Source organism: Hordeum vulgare, chromosome 6H (assembly GCF_904849725.1).
Source record: "Hordeum vulgare subsp. vulgare chromosome 6H, MorexV3_pseudomolecules_assembly, whole genome shotgun sequence".
NCBI lineage: Eukaryota > Viridiplantae > Streptophyta > Magnoliopsida > Poales > Poaceae > Hordeum > Hordeum vulgare.
This window is the reverse complement of record NC_058523.1, coordinates 60194596-60214081: the sequence shown is the minus strand read 5'-3', so window position 1 is coordinate 60214081 and position 19486 is coordinate 60194596.

Here is a 19486-nt window from a genome sequence, read left to right as displayed (position 1 = left end):
TCCCCTTGATTCAAAGACCCCGATGATGCCCGAGCTTCGGCCGCCGCTCCGGCTCGTCGCCGACGCCTCATCCGATGACCCTAGCCTCCCCAGTTGGTCCTGCCAGATGGCCACTTCGCGAGCATGTTGTAGCTGCCAACCGCGCGCGTTTTGGTGCTGTGCAGCGCCGTCTAGGTCGCCTCCGGCGAGCCTTCCGCCACGGGTCTGGTCGCCGGCGACCACCCTCTGGTGGGCGTCGACGTGGCCGACCATTAGGGCGTAATCGCCCTCCCCTTAGTCGCTGCCAGAGGGCCCCACGCCTGATCAAACCCCAATTAGGGGCTGGTCAGCGCGGGATTAGTCCCAGAGAGGCTGACCAGTGGGCCCCCCTGTCAGGTTTGACCTGAACAGGTCGGCTGACCTGCTGACGTCAGCCTGATGCAATAAATAGAATTTCCAGTATAAAACTAATTCAGGAAATTGCTAAAATTTGTAAAAATCATAGAAATTAATCTGTAACTCCAATGAAAATAATTTATATATGAAAAAGTATCAGAAAAATTCAAGGATTCTGATTATGCTGTTTTCAACCATGTTCAAAAAGGTTAAAGAACCCTAAATTGTGGAATAAGGAATAATTCAATTCTTTTAATCACTTTATAAATGGAATTTGCAAAAATATTCAAATTTCATTATATATGCAATGATCACACACTGCCCTAATTACAAATCAATACCATAACATGACATTTCATGCATGTTAACATCAAGTTGATCTGAGCATCAGGTCGAATCAATTAAACCGGTATCCGAGAATACCCCGTTTGAATTGCTATTCGAATGTGATTCAAATCAACTCTAAACCTATTACATGTTGAAAATAATAACTTATCACCTTGCATTCTCATGCCATGTTCATGCATCATTTTGAGTACATATGATTGTTATTGAATGTTGCCATTCGTTTTGGTAGGCTCCGCACCCCCGGATTCCACCGAATATCCGTCTGACGGATATCGTTCCTCCTCTGAGCAACAAGGCAAGCAACCCTTTTGATCATCCCGATAACTCCTATGTTCTTGCTCCTGCACCTATTTATTGCATTAGGATCAAATGCTTGAACTGCTTTTGCCACGATAGTTGGACCCACTTCCTTTGCATGACTTAACCTTGTCACAGTAAATAGCCGAACCTTGCAACCTAGCATACCTGGTAGTTGCTTGACCTATGATGTGCCTTATCCTGCTATGCCTGCTATGCTTAGAGTTGTGTATGGTCTGTCATCTGGGAGATGAACAGAAATGTGGAATGTGTTCGGTGAGCAAAGGTTGTGTGTTGAACTTGATTTGGTAAAGGTACCGGTGAAAGGCTGTGTAGGAGTACATGGCGGGTTGTTTCATTGGAACCGTCCTTAGGAACTGAGTTCCGTGTATGTAATCCAAGACTAGATACTACCACATGCTGGGCCCTGAAATATGACCCCGCTCGGCCTATTAATCGCGTAGTACTCAGTCCAGGAGTTGCAAGTAGTTTCTGGAGTTTATAGTAATGCTGGAGGCCGTGCATGGTGCTGACCTGAGAGGTGGACCGTGATGCGGTAGGCAGTGGCACGGTGTACCAAGTGGCACCCGGATGGTGGGCTTGGGAACCCTGCGCACATCGTTTGAGGCCGTGGCGGAAACCTCGGCCGGACTTCCGTACGGGTTACTCTCAGATAGGCGATAAACCTGGACGAGGTACTAGTGTGGTTAACGGTCGTGGCCGACTCCCTCGCTGGGCTTCCGCTTGAAGGTTGCCGAGGTGCATGACGTGCACATGGCGATAAGTGGCGAGAGCGTGTGTGACGAAGTACACCCCTGCAGGGTTATGATCTATTCGAATAGCCGCGTCCGCGGATATGGACTACTTGGAGACATATGTTGTTCATAGATAACTTCAACGGCTACTCATAAAATTTTCAAGATAAGTGTGAGTGTCGTGGACGGCATTTCCGTATGGAGACGGAATGATTCCACGATGGTGTATTGTTGTGGTGTTAGTGGACTCGTGTGCGAGAAATTAAGTTGTCAAAATTATTTAAAAATGCAAGTTGTCTAGCCACGAGTCAAATGCTGGCTTTCCGCATGAAACCCCACAATACCTTTTGATACCTTACATGAGTAGTTAGTTCTCCTAAAGTCTTGCTGAGTACCTTCGTACTCATGTTTGCTTAATAAATGTTGCAGAGGTTGCTAATGACCCTAAGGGAGGGTTCTTCGTAGACATCGACGACGACGAGTAGCTGGTGTCCCAGCTCCGATCTAGCCCTACGTCGGCTCTGTAGTATAGTCAGGCCATGTGCCTGCTAGTTGCCCTGTCTGTACCCAGACAGTTTATAACTCTTCAGCTGGCTTTTATTTGTATGACTGCTATTATGGGTCGTGAGACTCCTAATGTGTAATATTATGTGTGTGGCTCTTCCGAGCCTCTTAAATAAAGCTTGTATGTTTATGGTTATGTTGTGATGCCATCGATGTATCTATACATATCGGTATGCCATGCGTACGTGTGACGTACCTGATATGTATGGGGTTCGATTACCTAGTCGTGAACTTTAGTAGCACTCCTTACAAGGAAATGCCCCTTTGTGATCCAATGAGCCTTGGTAGTTCGCTACTGCTCCGCACACATTGGTTGACCGGCATGTGTCCTTCTTAGCTGCTGTGTCTGTCTCCTTTGGGAAATGTCACGCGACGTAATGGAGTCCTTGTAGCTTGCTACGACTCGTCTACGTTCGCTGTTAACCGACACCTGCTTTGTTGGGTCATGTATGCCTGTCCTTGTGCGGAACTGCCACTTTGGTTTATGACTAGACATGTCGATCCGGGTTCTTTGACATTGGAATGCTAGCGACACCATTGCATACGCGATCAAAAGACGCAAACGGTCCCGGCTAAGGTAAGGCTGCCGCCGAGTAGTTAACCGTGCGTGAGACCGCAAAGGGATGCGATGTGTTATAGGCTAGATTCCTATGGCTTAGGATCGGGGTCCCGACAGCGTTGGTATCAAAGCCTGACTGACTGTAGGATTACTAAGACAAACTGGTGGAAGTTGAGTCTAGAATTGCTTTAGTTATATATAAGGGAATTGTTTGTGGGAGGGAACGTAAGACTCTTGTTCTCTTCTCAAGTTATTATATTCTGGTCATCCTCGTCTTTTCTACGGGAATTAAGGACTAGGTTACTCATCTTCTCCTAGGCTCGTGTTTCTGATTGGTAGCTTATAGGACTATGGGTCGAGAGATATTGGGTTTCTTTTATCCCTAGGAAGCAGGAAGTAAGTTTGATGATCAGAGAGTTGAACTTGATAGTTGAGTGGTTACGCTATTCCATTTTGGGTTGTCTCAAATTTGAGCATTTACAGCCGTTATGCTGCCCAATTTTGCATTCAGAGCTCTAATGCTTTTGCATTACTCTCTATTTACAGATGCCTGGCCGTCCTTCTCGTCAGGTGGTACGTCTGACCAGGTGCATTGATGTCCCGGGTCCTACGGCCATGCTGGTCAGGGTGATGTCGGTGTGCGGTTACCGCTGGTACCCCGAGTACACAGTGGAGGAACAGTACCGAGACTTCAACCAGAGCCAGTACATCTGCACTGTTAGGGTATTTCCAGACTACCCTGGAGCTGAGGAGCCAATCCATTGGTCCTATGGGTTGGGAGTCACTGTTGACATGGCAGTACAAGATGCTGCCTATTCAATGCTGCCTATTATGAGAGCGAGACATGCACTGCTGCAGAATTCAGAGTTCTGCTATGTTTCGGCCTCTCAGCCTGGTGAAGAGGGATACCTCAGTGGAGTCTATTTTGATTCTTCTATGGAGGATCCACTTCTGCAGTCCACTTGAGATGCTAGAGAACAGAGACAGGGATGCTCGTGCTCTCCGCATGGAGCTTTATGCTACCCGTGCCCGTCTGTGGACAGTTTTGACGCAGCTGGCACCGGTAGTCCAGACAGGGTATGGAGAGATGGAGATGCTGAACCCTATTAGGAACCATCTTCCGGCCCACGTTGACTAGCCAGCTATAGGAGGAGTCACACCTCTTCGGGGACCCCTCTTACCACCAGTCAGGGGACCAAGGCCACATCCGTGTCCTTATGGATCCCAGGGATCTCAGGCTAGAGTGTTTCCTGATCCGCAGGTTGAGCTTCCAGGTCATGGAGGTAATCTCTATGAGATGTTCTATGCGGATGCCTGAGCTGTGAGCGGAAGGATAGTATGGTAGTAGCCGTATGTTCACAGTCCTACGTGACTTGTGAAGTATGGTAGTAATGTGAAATGAATTCCGGAGGCCTAGATAAATAATGTATAGGAAGCTTGTAAGCCTCTGATGAGTAGTTCCACCATTTCAGTAGTTTGCTCTTCGGGTAAGTTTGTACTGAACTATGTAAGGGTGTGTATGAACCATGGTGTATATATAGCAGTTGCTTGTTACCATGTTGTTCGGATATTCATTTCCGCATTCCGTGTGTTCAGTACATTCTTAATCCATAGCTAGTATTGATATGATATTGGTCTAAGCTATGAGTTTGTTTGTCAGGATGGTGTTCACGAGGTTGAACCGTGCCCCTGCTCATGAGCAAGGTGAGGGTAGTCAAGCGTCGCAGGAAGACCTGCCTCACCCACCTTCTCTGGTAGAAGTGATGCTTGAGGCAGAAAGAAACAAAAGGGAGACCAACCGACTGCTAGAGCATATTGAGCAGAATACGGCTCGACAGCCTAGGAATGCTGCAGTGTCCCTCAATGACTTTGTGAAGCTGAATCCTCCAAAGTTTCATCATTCCGTCGATCCCCTCGATGCTGATGACTGGCTGTGCAGCATCTCACGCAAGATTCGCTCGGCGAATGTGTCTGAGGCCGACAAGGTGACCTTTGCGGCATATTTCCTGGAGGGACCCGCCAATATGTGGTGGGAGAATTTTGAAGCTATGCGTCCCGCCGAACCAGTGGCCACATGGGCAGACTTCAGTGCAGCTTTTCGTCTGCACCATATTCCAGAGGGCCTGATGGACAGAAAGAGAGAGGAGTTCTGTGCCTTCACTCAGGGCAAGTTGTCTGTGGATGCCTATAGCCGCGAGTTCGGTAACCTCGCCCGCTATGCAATAGAGGAGGTGTCTACTGATGCCAAGAAGCAAGCAAGATTCCGTAAGGGTCTGAGCCCTGAGCTCCGTCGAGACCTGCCTCCATGAGTGTGCAAGTTTTCAAGCCCTGGTCAACAAAGGGATCAGTGCGGAGACTGGTCATTCTGACTTCGAAGCCACAAGGAAGCACTCCCGTGACTTTGGCTCATCTTCTGGTTCCGCGTTTCCAAAACGCGGGCTGTGGGTTCCAAACAGTTCTCTACCGCCAAGATACACTCCGAGGCCATCCTACATGGCGCCTCAGACGAATCAGGCCAACCCTCCAGCAAAAGCTTATGGTGGTCCAGCTAGCAATGCTGCACCACGTGCCAACCAGGTGATATGCTACAAGTGTGGAGAACCAGGGCATTATTCCCGTGAGTGTCCTCAGAATGTGGGTGCCAAGCAACCCGGAAAGTCCGTCGGGCAGGCCAAGTCGGGCAAAGCTTATTATGTGAAGCCTACTCCTGCACGTGGCCGTGTGAACTATGTGTCAGCAGAAGAAGCTGCAGAGGATCCCGACGTCATGCTGGCTACGCTTCTTGTTAATCATCACCCAGCGTATGTTCTTTTTGACACTGGGTCTTCTCATTCCTTCATTTCAGAAAGTTATGCACAGTTGCATAACATGTCATTTTGTGATATGCCAATCCCATTGGTTGTCCAAACCCCTGGTAGTAAATGGCAAACCTCTAGGATAACCTATGATAATGAAATTCTAGTAGACAGGCTAGTTTTTCTAGCCTCATTGATAGCATTGAAATCTTCAGATATTAATATCATCTTGGGCATGGACTGGATGTCAGCTCACTATGCCAAGATTGATACTCACTCTAGAAATGTCCAGCTTACCCATCCCTCGGGTGAGATAGTAAATGTCTCTACTCGAGTTGCCAAATGCCAACTCTATTCCTTAAATGCCAACCCTCTTCCGGGACTTGAAGACATTCCGGTAGTCCGTGACTTCCCGGATGTTTTTCCAGAGGAACTGCCAGGAATTCCACCTGACAGAGATGTAGAGTTTGTGATAGATCTTGTTCCGGGAACTGTCCCAATAGCTAGAAGACCTTATAAGATGGCACCCCTAGAGCTAGCCGAACTTAAGAAGCAATTAGATGAGGCCTTGAGCAAGGGTTTCATTCGTCCTAGCTCTTCTCCTTGGGCTTGTCCCGTCCTCTTCGTCAAGAACAAAGACGGAACGGATCGGATGGTTGTAGATTACCGACCAGTTAACCTGGTCACCATAAAGAACAAGTATCCCCTCCCCAGGATCAACGATCTGTACGATCAGCTCGCTGGATCCTCAGTCTTCTCCAAAATGGATTTGAGGTTGGGATACCATAAAATCAAGATTAAGAACGGGGACATTCCAAAAATGGCTTTTGTTACTCGTTATGGCCAATATGAGTACACCTTTATGTCCTTCGGTTTAACCAATGCCCCAGCCACCTTCTCTCGGCTGATGAATTCAATCTTTATGGAGTATTTGGATAAATTCGTCGTAGTATACCTCGATGATATTCTCATCTACTCAGAGAATGAACACGAACATGCCGAGCATCTAAGGCTGGTATTGATGAAACTTCGAGAGCATCGCCTTTATGCCAAATTGTCAAAATGTGAATTCTGGTTACCAGAAGTGACCTATCTAGGCCACGTAATCTCTGGTAAGGGTATTGCTGTCAATCCCGAGAGAGTTCAAGCTGTCCTTGATTGGACTCAACCTGAATCGGTTAAGAAAGTTAGGAGTTTTCTTGGTCTAGCGAGCTATTGTCGCCGCTTTGTCAAGAATTTCTCCAAGGTTGCAAAGCCTCTAACTGAACTCCTCAAGAAAGATAAAAAGTTCGAGTGGACACCACAGTGTGAGCAAAGTTTTCAGGAACTGAAAAGACGCCTGACTTCCGCACCTGTGTTGCTACCACCAGATTTTTCTAAGGACTTCGTTATCTATTGTGACGCCTCGCGACAAGGATTAGGTTGCATTCTCATGCAAGATCGTCATGTGATCGCATACGCATCTCGACAGTTGCGTCCACATGAGGATAATTATCCCACACATGACCTTGAGCTTGCAGCTGTGGTCCATGCACTAAAAACCTGGCGACATTACCTTTTGGGTAATCGTTGCGAAATATTCACTGATCACCAAAGTTTGAAATATATCTTCACCCAGCCGGATTTGAATCTCAGGCAAAGACGGTGGGTTGAGTTGATCTCGGATTACGACTTAGGGATAACTTACACCCCGGGGAAGGCCAATGTTATGGCCGATGCACTAAGTCGTAAATCTTATTGTAACAATTTGATGCTACAACAAGGTCAACCACATCTCCATGAGGACTTTCGGAAGTTGAATCTTCATATTGTTCCTCAAGGATTCCTTTCTACCCTGGTGGCGAAGCCTACTCTTAAGGATCAAATTATAGCTGGCCAAAAGCGTGACAAGGGTATATCACGGATCAAGGAGAATATTTTTAGCGGAAACGCTAAAGAATTTTCCATAAATGATCAAGGTGTGGTGTTCTTCCAGAATCGTTTAGTGGTTCCTAAGAACCCACATCTAAGGCACTTAATCCTTAAGGACGCTCATGATTCCCCTCTCACCATTCATCCCGGTAGTACTAAGATGTATCAGGACCTACGCCAGAGGTTCTGGTGGACTAGGATGAAGAGAGAAATTGCTGAGTTCGTTGCTAACTGCGACGTTTGTCGTCGAGTTAAGGCAGAACATCAAAGGCCTGCTGGCACCCTTCAACCTCTAGCTATTCCTGAATGGAAATGGGATAAAGTTAGCATGGATTTCATTACCGGATTTCCCAAGACCAAGAAAGGGAATAATGCTATCTTTGTGGTCATTGACCGTCTTTCCAAAGTGGCTCATTTTCTTCCAGTTCGTGAGAGTATAACAGCTAGCTAGCTAACAGAGTTATATATCTCTCGAATAGTGTCTCTTCATGGTGTTCCCCTGGAAATTAACTCAGATCCTGGAAGTATCTTTACTTCTCGCTTCTGGGAAAGTTTTCAGAATGCCATCGGGACTCACTTATCTTTTAGTACTGCTTTCCATCCTCAATCAAGTGGTCAAGTAGAAAGAGTGAATCAAATCCTAGAAGATATGCTCCGAGCATGTGTTATTTCGTTCGGTATGAATTGGGAGAAGTGCCTTCCATTCGCCGAATTCGCTTATAACAATAGTTATCAATCAAGCTTGGGCAAAGCCCCTTTTGAAGTTCTCTATGGACGAAGATGCCGAACCCCTCTTAATTGGTCAGAAACCGGAGAGAGGCAACTCTTTGGCCCGGACATGATCCAGGATGCAGAAGAGCAGGTTCGCATTATTCGTGAAAAGTTGAAAACAGCCCAGTCTCGTCAAAAGAGCCAATATGATCGTCATCATAGGGCTGTGACCTTTGAAGTTGACGAGAAGGCTTACGTTCGGGTTACACCTTTGAAGGGTACCCATCGATTCGGTATCAAGGGAAAATTGGCTCCTCGTTACATTGGTCCTTTTCGCATTCTTGCCAAACGAGGAGAAGTTGCCTACCAGTTGGAACTTCCTCCGCATCTTTCCAAGGTTCATGATGTTTTCCACGTCTCGCAACTCAGGCGTTGCTTTTCAGATCCTATCCGTGAAGTGGACCATGAAACGCTTGATCTACAAAATAACCTTTCTTACCGAGAATACCCCGTGCGTATTCTTGATCAAGCTGAGCGTACCACTCCACGTCGAAACCTCAAGTTTCTTAAAGTTCAATGGTCAAATCATTCTGAAAAGGAGGCAACTTGGGAAAGAGAGGATCGTCTCCGACTCGAATATCCTGCGTTGTTCCCGACGACTTCTAAATCTCGGGACGAGATTCTTTTGAGTGGGGGTGAGTTGTCACATCCCTAACCCTTAAGCAAGATAGCATTGTGCTCATGTCTTCTTTGCATTTGCATCTAATAAGTTTCAACAAAAACAACAAAATGGCAAAGGAAAAACTCAAAACCCTAGCCACCATTTCAATTAAAGGAAATTTCAAACTAGTTCAAAATCAATGAACCCAAAATGGCCTCAAGAAATGTTCAAACTTTCTGATAAATCATGAAAGTAAATGAGCATTGGAGAAAACTATTTTCTTGACACTTTAAGCATTTTTAATAAATCCAAAAAAAGCCACTGGTTTCAAATTTAAAATTTGAAATCAGAAACTATAATTTTCCAAAAATGTTGAAAACTTTGGAAATGAGTGGGGATATTATAACAAATATTTCAGGAGGTCTAAAATAGTTTTTACTTTTTGTTTTGGAGCTGAATTAATTAGCAAAACAATAATTAGCAAAACAGAAAAACAAAAACAGAAAAAAAGGAAAAACCTTTCCTGTTGCCTAAGCCTGGCCCGGCCCATCTCCCCGCTCGTCCCCTCCCTCGCGCCAGTAGGCAGCAGGAGGTGGCCGCCGCCCCCTCCGGGGCGGCCACGCACCTGCGTGCCTGCCTGGCCGCTGCCTCGCGCTGGCGACGACGGGGATAAGCTCCCCAGAGCCTCCCCTATCCATTCCCCGCCTCGGTTCTCCTCCTCCTCCCGGATCTCCTCCTCCTCCTTGCTGCCGCCATTAGAGCCGAGATCGAGCTCGAGCTGCCCGTGCCCCTGGCCATAGGTTTCCCTCCCAGAGCACGCCATTAGCTCCGCCTCGTCGCCCTGGTCATCTCTGCAGAAGCCGAAGCTTCCTCGAGCCCTGCAACGCCCGCAACGCCGTCGTCTTCCACCTCCGGCCGCCGGACCTCTCCCGTCGATTCGTCGCCCCCAGGCCTTCCCCGAGCCGTCTAAGCTCTGCCCTGCACTCCCTATGAGCATGCGGTCGTTTCCCCTAAGTTTTCCCCCTCGATCGCCTCCTCTAGCCCTAGTTTAACCGGAGCCCGACGAGGACCGCCGCTGCCGCTCGTCGCCGGTAGCCCTCCGATGATCAGCCCGTCCTTCTGAGGGCACCAGCAGCTCCAGGACGACGCGTAGATGCCGTAGCAGCTAAGAACCGAGCGTAGATCCCCCTGATTCAAAGACCCCGATGACGCCCGAGCTTCGGCCGCCGCTCCGGCTCGTCGCCGACGCCTCTTCCGGCGACCCTAGCCTCCCCAGTTGGTCCTGCCAGATCGGCCACTTCGCGAGCATGCTGTAGCTGCCAACCGCGCGCGTTTTGGTGCTGTGCAGCGCCGTCTAGGTCGCCTCCGGCGTGCCCTCCGCCGCGGGTCTGGTCGCCGGCGACCACCCTCCGGTGGGCGTCGACGTGGCCGACCATTAGGGCGTAATCGCCCTCCCCTCAGTCGCTGCCACAGGGCCCCACGCCTGGTCAAACCCCAATTAGGGGCTGGTCAGCGCGGGATTAGTCCCAGAGAGGCTGACCAGTGGGGCCCCCCTGTCAGGTTTGACCTGAACAGGTCGGCTGACCTGCTGACGTCAGCCTGATGCAATAAATAGAATTTCCAGTATAAAACTAATTCAGGAAATTGCTAAAATTTGTAAAAATCATAGAAATTAATCTGTAACTCCAATGAAAATAATTTATATATGAAAAAGTATCAGAAAAATTCAATGATTCTGATTATGCTATTTTCAACCATGTTCAAAAAGGTTACAGAACCCTAAATTGTGGAAGAAGGAATAATTCAATTCTTTTAATCACTTTATAAATGGAATTTGCAAAAATATTCAAATTTCATTATATATGCAATGATCACACACTGCCCTAATTACAAATCAGTACCATAACATGACATTTCATGCATGTTAACATCAAGTTGATCTGAGCATCAAGTCGAATCAATTAAGCCGGTATCCGAGAATACCCCGTTTGAATTGCTATTCGAATGTGATTCAAATCAACTCTAAACCTATTACATGTTGAAAATAATAACTTATCACCTTGCATTCTCATGCCATGTTCATGCATCATTTTGAGTGCATATGATTGTTATTGAATGTTGCCATTCGTTTCGGTAGGCTCCGCACCCCCGGATTCCACCGAATATCCGTCTGACGGATATCGTTCCTCCTCTGAGCAACCAGGCAAGCAACCCTTTTGATCATCCCGATAACTCCTATGTTCTTGCTCCTGCAACTATTTATTGCATTAGGATCAAATGCTTCAACTGCTTTTGCCACGATAGTTGGACCCACTTCCTTTGCGTGACTTAACCTTGTCACAGTAAATAGCCGAACCTTGCAACCTAGCATACCTGGTAGTTGCTTGAGCTATGATGTGCCTTATCCTGCTATGCCTGCTATGCTTAGAGTTGTGTATGGTCTGTCATCTGGGAGATGAACAGAAATGTGGAATGTGTTCGGTGAGCAAAGGTTGTGTGTTGAACTTGATTTGGTAAAGGTACCGGTGAAAGGCTGTGTAGGAGTACATGGCGGGTTGTTTCATTGGAACCGTCCTTAGGAACTGAGTTCCGTGTATGTAATCCAAGACTAGATACTACAACATGCTGGGCCCTGAAATATGACCCCGCTCGGCCTATTAATCGCGTAGTACTCGGTCCAGGAGTTGCAAGTAGTTTCTGGTGTTTATAGTAATGCTGGAGGCCGTGCATGGTGCTGACCTGAGAGGTGGACCGTGATGTGGTAGGCAGTGGCACGGTGTACCAAGTGGCACCCGGATGGTGGGCTTGGGAACCCTGCGCACATCGTTTGAGACCGTGGCGGAAACCTCGGCCGGACTTCCGTACGGGTTACTCTCAGATGGGCGATAAACCTGGACGAGGTACTAGTGTGGTTAACGGTCGTGGCCGACTCCCTCGCTGGGCTTCCGCTTGAAGGTTGCCGAGGTGCATGACGTGCACATGGCGATAAGTGGCGAGAGCGTGTGTGATGAAGTACACCACTTCAGGGTTATGATCTATTCGAATAGTCGCGTCCGCGGATATGGACTACTTGGAGACATATGTTGTTCATAGATAACTTCAACGCCTACTCATAAAATTGTCAAGATAAGTGTGAGTGTCGTGGACGGCATTTCCGTATGGAGACGGAATGATTCCACGATGGTGTATTGTTGTGGTGTTAGTGGACTCGTGTGCGAGAATTTAAGTTGTCAAAATTATTTAAAAATGCAAGTTGTTTAGCCACGAGTCAAATGCTGGCTTTCCGCGTGAAACCCCACAATACCTTTTGATACCTTGCATGAGTAGTTAGTTATCCTAAAGTCTTGTTGAGTACCTTCGTACTCATGTTTGCTTAATAAATGTTGCAGAGGTTGCTAATGACCCTAAGGGAGGGTTCTTCGTAGACATCGACGACGACGAGTAGCTGGTGTCCCAGCTACGATCTGGCCCTACGTCGGCTCTGTAGTATAGTCAGGCCATGTGCCTGCTAGTTGCCCTGTCTGTACCCAGACAGTTTATAACTCTTCCGCTGGCTTTTATTTGTATGACTGCTATTATGGGTCGTGAGACCCCTAATGTGTAATATTATGTGTGTGGCTCTTCCGAGCCTCTTAAATAAAGCTTGTATGTTTATGGTTATGTTGTGATGCCATCGATGTATCTATACATATCGGTATGCCATGCGTACGTGTGACGTACCTGATATGTATGGGGTTCGATTACCTAGTCGTGAACTTTAGTAGCACTCCTTACAAGGAAATGCCCCTTTGTGATCCAATGAGCCTTGGTAGTTCGCTACTGCTCCGGACACATTGGTTGACCGGCATGTGTCCTTCTTAGCTGCTGTGTCTGTCCCCTTTGGGAAATGTCACGCGACATAATGGAGTCCTTGTAGCTTGCTACGACTCGTCTATGTTCGCTGTTGACCGACACCTGCTTTGTTGGGTCATGTATGCCTGTCCTTGTGCGGAACTGCCACTTTGGTTTATGACTAGAAATGTCGATCCGGGTTCTTTGACATTGGAATGCTAGCGACACCATTGCATACGCGAGTCAAAAGACGCAAACGATCCCGGCTAAGGTAAGGCTGCCGCTGAGGAGTTAACCGTGCGTGAGACCGCAAAGGGATGCGATGTGTTACAGGCTAGATTCCTATGGCTTAGGATCAGGGTCCCGACACATACGACTAGGTGTCGAATCCCATACATATCACAGTACATCACACGTACGCATGACATACTCGATATTTATAGATACAACAATGGCATCACAACATAACCATACAACATCACAACATTTATTTAGAAGACTCGGAAGAGTCTTGCATAATAAGTGCATACAGGTAGGGGTCACATGACCCGACACTCAAGTCATACAAACAAAGTTATACAAGCCATGCGGAAGCATTAAAGCTGTCTGAGTACAGACAGATGAAAGGAAAAGGCATAAAGCTTGACTATCTACAGATCCCTTGTGAAAGGGCAGGTCATGGCTGGGACACCAGCTACTCGTCATCATCGAGGTCTAGGTAGAACCCACCTGAGGGCTCATGGGTGCCTTCTGCAACAATTATTAAGAAAAGATGAGTACAAAGGTACTCAGCAAGACTTCAAAACAGATCTATCTACTCATGCACATGTATCAATAAAGGGGGTTGTGGGGTTTCATGCAGAAAGCCAGCTTTGATTCTTGGCTAGGCTATACTACAACATTAAACAGTTTTAAACAACATTGATAAGTCGTACACGAGTCCACTATCACCACAACAATACACTATCATGGATTCCTTCCTGTTTCCCTACGGGAATACCATACATGATACTCACACTTATCTTGATACTTTTAAGAGTAGCCATTAAAGTTATCTATCAACAACATATGTCTCCAAGTAGTCCATATCCGCGGACGCGGCTATTCGAATAAATCATAACCCTGCAGGGGTGTACTTCTTCACACACGCTCTCGCCACTTATCTCCATGTGCACTTTACGCACCTCGGCAACCTTCAAGCAGAAGCCCAGTGACGGAGTCGGCCACAACCGTTAACCACACTAATACCTAGTCCAGGTTTATCACCTATTTCAGAGTGAACCTGCACGGAAGTTCGGCCGAAGTTTCCGCTACGGCCCCAAACGATGTGCGCAGGGTTCTCAAGCCGACAACCGGTGCCACTTGGTACACCGTGTCACTGCCTACCGGGTCATAGCCCACCTCTAAGGTCAAGACTATGCATGGCCTCCAGCATCAGTGCAAACACCAGAAACTACTTGCAACTCCTGGACCGAGTACTAGGCGATTAATAAGCCGAGAAGGTCAATTAAGTATCCCAACGTGTGGTATTATCTTGTCTTGGATTTCATACATGGAACTCAGTATCTAAGGATGGTTCCAATGAAACAACCCACCATGTACTCCTACATAGCCTTTCATCGATACCTTTACCAAATCAGGTTCTACACTTATTCTTTTGTCACTAGAACACATTCGTCCATTCCTGTTCATCACCGAGATGAAACAGACCTGACACAACTCTAAGCATAACAAGCATAGCAAGATAAGACACATCATGGCTCAAGCAACTACCAGGTATGCTAGGTTGCAAGGTTTAGCTATTTACTGTGACTGCAAAGGAATGGGTTCAGCTACTGAAGTAAGGCATTTGAAATATTTTGTCCTAATGCAATAAGTGAGAGCAGCAGCAAGATCATGGGATTTATCGTGATTATCAAAAATGGTGCTTCCCTTGGAAATCAGCGGAAGGATATGCTCCTTCAGACGGATACTCCTGGGTATCCAGTGGAGCGGAGCCTACCGTAATAATAGCAACAATCAATATCATACAAATGCAACAATATGATGCATAATCATGGCATGAAATGAAATGTAGCATGAGCTAGTGTGGCTATCAAAACCTTGGTTTGATGCTGAATTGAATTCAAAGTTCAAATATATTTAAAGTAGGACATTTATTAAATTCATTTAATTGATTTGACCTGTTGCTGTTTCATAACTTAGTTTGTCATGCCTGAAAATAGCACCATTGGATTCTTTGGATTTTTCTGATCATTTTTCATATATATAATATTTTAATCTGAGTTACATATTATTTTCTATGCATTTTTGAAGTTTAGGATATTTTCTGGAATTATTTGGAATCACAGAAATACATTATTATGTCACGATGACGTCATCAGGTCAAAAGCGCCTCGGTCTGGTCCAACTGACCAGTGGGGGCCACTGGTCATTGTCACAGGGGTAATCCCACGCTGACCAGCCCCTAAGTGGGTTTGACCCACCTCTAGGGCCCACTGTTAGTGGCTGTTAGTGCTAATTAGCAGAGGATTAGGGTGGCCACGTAACTTCCCCCGAAGGCTGACCGGCGGCGACCAAACCTGCGTTGGATTGCTCGCCGGAGACGGCCTAAACGCGCTGTGGTGCTCGGATTCGAGCGCCGAGAGCATTGGGACGAAGCCCAAGCTCGGCCTCATCCAACAGGGGCAGCAAGAGAGGCTGAGGGTGGCCGAAGGGCACCGGCAACGAGCCGTGGCGGCTGTCGGAGCTCGGGTTCGACGACCATGGTGCTAGAGTGCAGGAGAGTGGGGGAAAGAGAGGGGAAACACTCAGGAGCTCACGATGGTGATGATGAGGGGCTCAGACTACTCGGGGAGGTGCCGTAGCCAACGATTCAACGATGACATGCCGGCGGCTGAATGTTGAAGACAACGGTGACGGGGGTGTTGCAAAGCTCGGGGGCTCGATTACTTTGGCGTAGAGGACGAGCTTGATCAGGCGGAGGTGATGTGTTTCTCGGGGAAGCTTTGGTGTGACCGGAGACCTCGGTTGCCTCGAGCTCAAGCTCCTCCAATGGCGGCAAGAAGAGGAGAGGTAGGAACTGAAGGGGAGAGCAGAAATGGAGAGAGGGAGAAGATATGGGAGTCCCTGGAGGTTTCATTCCCCTGGTCGCACTAGCCTGGGAGCGTCGGAGGGCGACACGACGAAGTAGGAGGTGGAGTAGGCCCTCGTGCTCACTCTCTCCTCTGCCAGTAGGCAGAGGAAGAAGACGACCCTGCCCCTGGTAGGCTGGGCCAGGTAAGTGTTAGATAGGTTCTTTTCTATTTTTGTCCTTTCCTGTTTTCTGTTTTACAATTCTAACATTTTTTTTATTTCTTTTTGGCTCCAAACTATTTCCTAGAAAATAGTGAATATATTTGTGGGGCCTATTTGGATTATTTCCACGCTCCACAAAGTATTTCAACTTTTTATAACACCATGGAAAATTTATAACAAATTGTTTGGGTATTTATCAGTGGCTTCTGTGGTTTCATTAAAACGCCAAATGTATTTTAAAAATAATATCCACCCCTGTAATATTGTTTTCAATTTTTATCAAAAAGGGTGGGCTTTTATGAAGGCCATTTCGGGATCATTGAAATCACACACTATTCAAATTGATTTAATCAAGGTGAGGTGCAAGGGTTTCTTTAAATCCCTATTTAATTTTTAATGCAAAAATAAAATATGAAGCACAATCAACTAAACACCAATAAGAATTCTAGGGATGTGACATGATGGCAAAACAATTTTGCTACCGCCGCAAATCTCTGTTCCACGAGGATCCTATCTGGCGCTCCATTTCGGGACCCTGTTGGAGGGGATTGATCACAGAGGGCCTGTTTATCAACCTTGCTACCCTCATGATGATGTGTGAGTAGTTCACCATAGACCTGCAGTTTCGTATTTAGTACCTAGATGGCTATCTCTCTCTCTTGATCTTCAATACAATGGTCATCGCATCTTCATGTTCAGATTATTCATGAAAAGTATTCAAGTCTTCTCTAAAATTATTATCATTCTTAATTGCATGATCATCATAGCTTCGTAATTCTCTATGATCTATTGTATTCCTTTGGCCAAGTACTTTGGTATTTCTTGAGTGAGTGGGTGCATTGTAGTGGGTTCAACGTGAGAAGTTTCTATATCCCAGTGACAAAAGGGGACTACATACGTCTTTGTGTTGTTTCCACTAAAGATAAAATGAGGGGGTTTGTTCATATCGATTGAGTTTACTTTGTGGACATCATGTCATGGTTCTCCAAGCATTACTCTGTTTGTAAAGAGGCGAGCATAGAAGTGCTCCTAAAGTGGAGTAATAGTAGTAGGCGCTGTCAGGAGTCGGCCTATTTGCTTATGGACATGATGCCTATATACACATGATCATTGCCGTGAAAATCACATAACTATCCGCTTTTCTGTCAATTTCCCAACAATAATTTGTTTACCCATCGTACGTTGCTTCCATAAGAGATGCCACTAGAGAACATTATGCCCCCCGAGTCTATTCATTGATATATTCACAAAACTTATCTTTACCTTCCTGATCTTATTTGTATTTTATTTTATTTTGCACGTGACAATTGTCTACAATTACCTACACACCTAATTCGCTTGCAAATAACGAGATTAAGGGGATTGAAAACCTTCTTGCGAATGTTGGGTGCAAGTTGTTTGCTCTTTTGTGTGCAGCCACTAAAGACGGTTGAGGATTGATATTCCTATTGGTTCGATAAACCTTGGTTTATTAACTGAGGGAAATACTTACCTGTATTGTGCTGCAATTACTCGTTCCTCTGCACAGAAAACACAACGCAGATAACAAGTATCATCCATCGGTATGTTACTTGACTGAGATTCGATCATCAATATCTCCATACCTAGTTCAATCACATTACCGGCAGCTCTCTTTACTTGTTTTGTAACACAAGATCCGGTGTCTAACCCTTAGTTACATTGCTTGCAAGATTCTTGTGATGTTGTATTACCAAAAGGGTCCATATATACCTCTCCATCATACGGAGTGACAAATCCCAGTCTTGAGCCACGCCAACCCAACAGATACCCTCGAAGAAACCTGTGGAGCACCTTTATGATCACCGAGTTATGAAGTGACATTTAATAGCACACAAGGTATTCCCTCGATGTTAGGGAGTTGCATGAACTCATGGTCTTAGAAACAGATACTTGACATGAAGAAAGAAGTAGCAATAAACTAAGTGATACAATCAAATGCTATGCTTATGGTTGGGTCCTGTCCATGATATCATTCTCCTAATGATGTGATCCCGTTATCAAATGACAATTAATTTCGATGGTTAGGAAACCTTAACCATCTTTGATCAACAAGTTAGTCTAGTAGAAGCTCACTAGGGACACAATGCTGTTTTTGTATCCACACATGTATCTAAGTTTTCGTTCAATACATTTCTATCATGGATAATAAATGATTATCATGAACAAGAAAATATCATAATAACCAACTTATGATTTCCTCTAGGGAATATTTCTAACAAGTATCCTTCATGGACTATTCCATTGTGGAATCTCACAACTGAGATCCTTGTGATCTTACACCCTTCATCGTCAAAGCCTCCATCAATGTGGATGTAAGATAACGCCAACTATCCAAACCATGAGATTTTTAACTTTTCCAACCCATGTTTGCACATATCAACCTCTACTTGTTTACTTTCACTCACATGTCTTTGTGTTTACTTACACGAAACAAACTTCAGCCGATGCATCCACTAAAGCGGACTAACTATCTGTTCGCCTTGGCTTGGCTCCGCTATTTAAGCCCATCGTCGGTGTCGCCCACAACGCACTTTCCACACTCTCCACACCTTCTCTCCCCACACCTCTCTATCACTCCTCTCTTCCTCTTCCAATACGATGATGGGAAAGTCTTGGGCCTCGATGGTGGCTCAGGATCAGGATCTGGATTAGAAGGATCGCGGCGATGTTGTCCTCGCACTCCGGGGTCATTGATACATCCATTTTGCATCACGAATCTTTATTGATATTTCTCTTATTATTGTCCATTATTTCCTGTTATTATGTAATTCTTATGTCTTCTCTCTCTGAATATGCATGGTACATTACAAAGAGGAAGTATCTAGAAACTGGAATTCTCGACCGAGAAACCGAGAAAAAGGCAGAAAAATCTAGTTGCTCCAAATGACCTGAAACTTCACGATGAATTTTTCTGGAATACATAAGAATTATTGGGCCAAAAATACACTCGAGAAGGGCAGCCACCTCGGCACAAGCGAACAGGGCGCCCCTAGGTCGCGCCCTGATGGATTGTGGCCCCCTGATGGCCCTCTGACGCCTCTCTTCTCCTATATGGTGTGTTTTACACTAGAAAAAAATTAAGACATAACTTTCGGGATGAAGCGCCACCGTCTCGAGGCAGAAACCTGGGTAGAGGCCCTTTTGCTCTCCGGTAGAGCAATTCTGCCAGATGAGTTCCTCTCCGGGAGCGAGAAATTTCAGCCATCGTCATCACCAATGCTTCCTGCTTCGCGGGAGGACCAATCTTGATCAACATCTTCACCACCACCATCTAAACTCCAACCCTAGTTCATCTCGTGTATTCAATCTTTTTTCTCAAAACCTTGGATTGGTACATGTGGGTTGCTAGTTGTGTTAATTA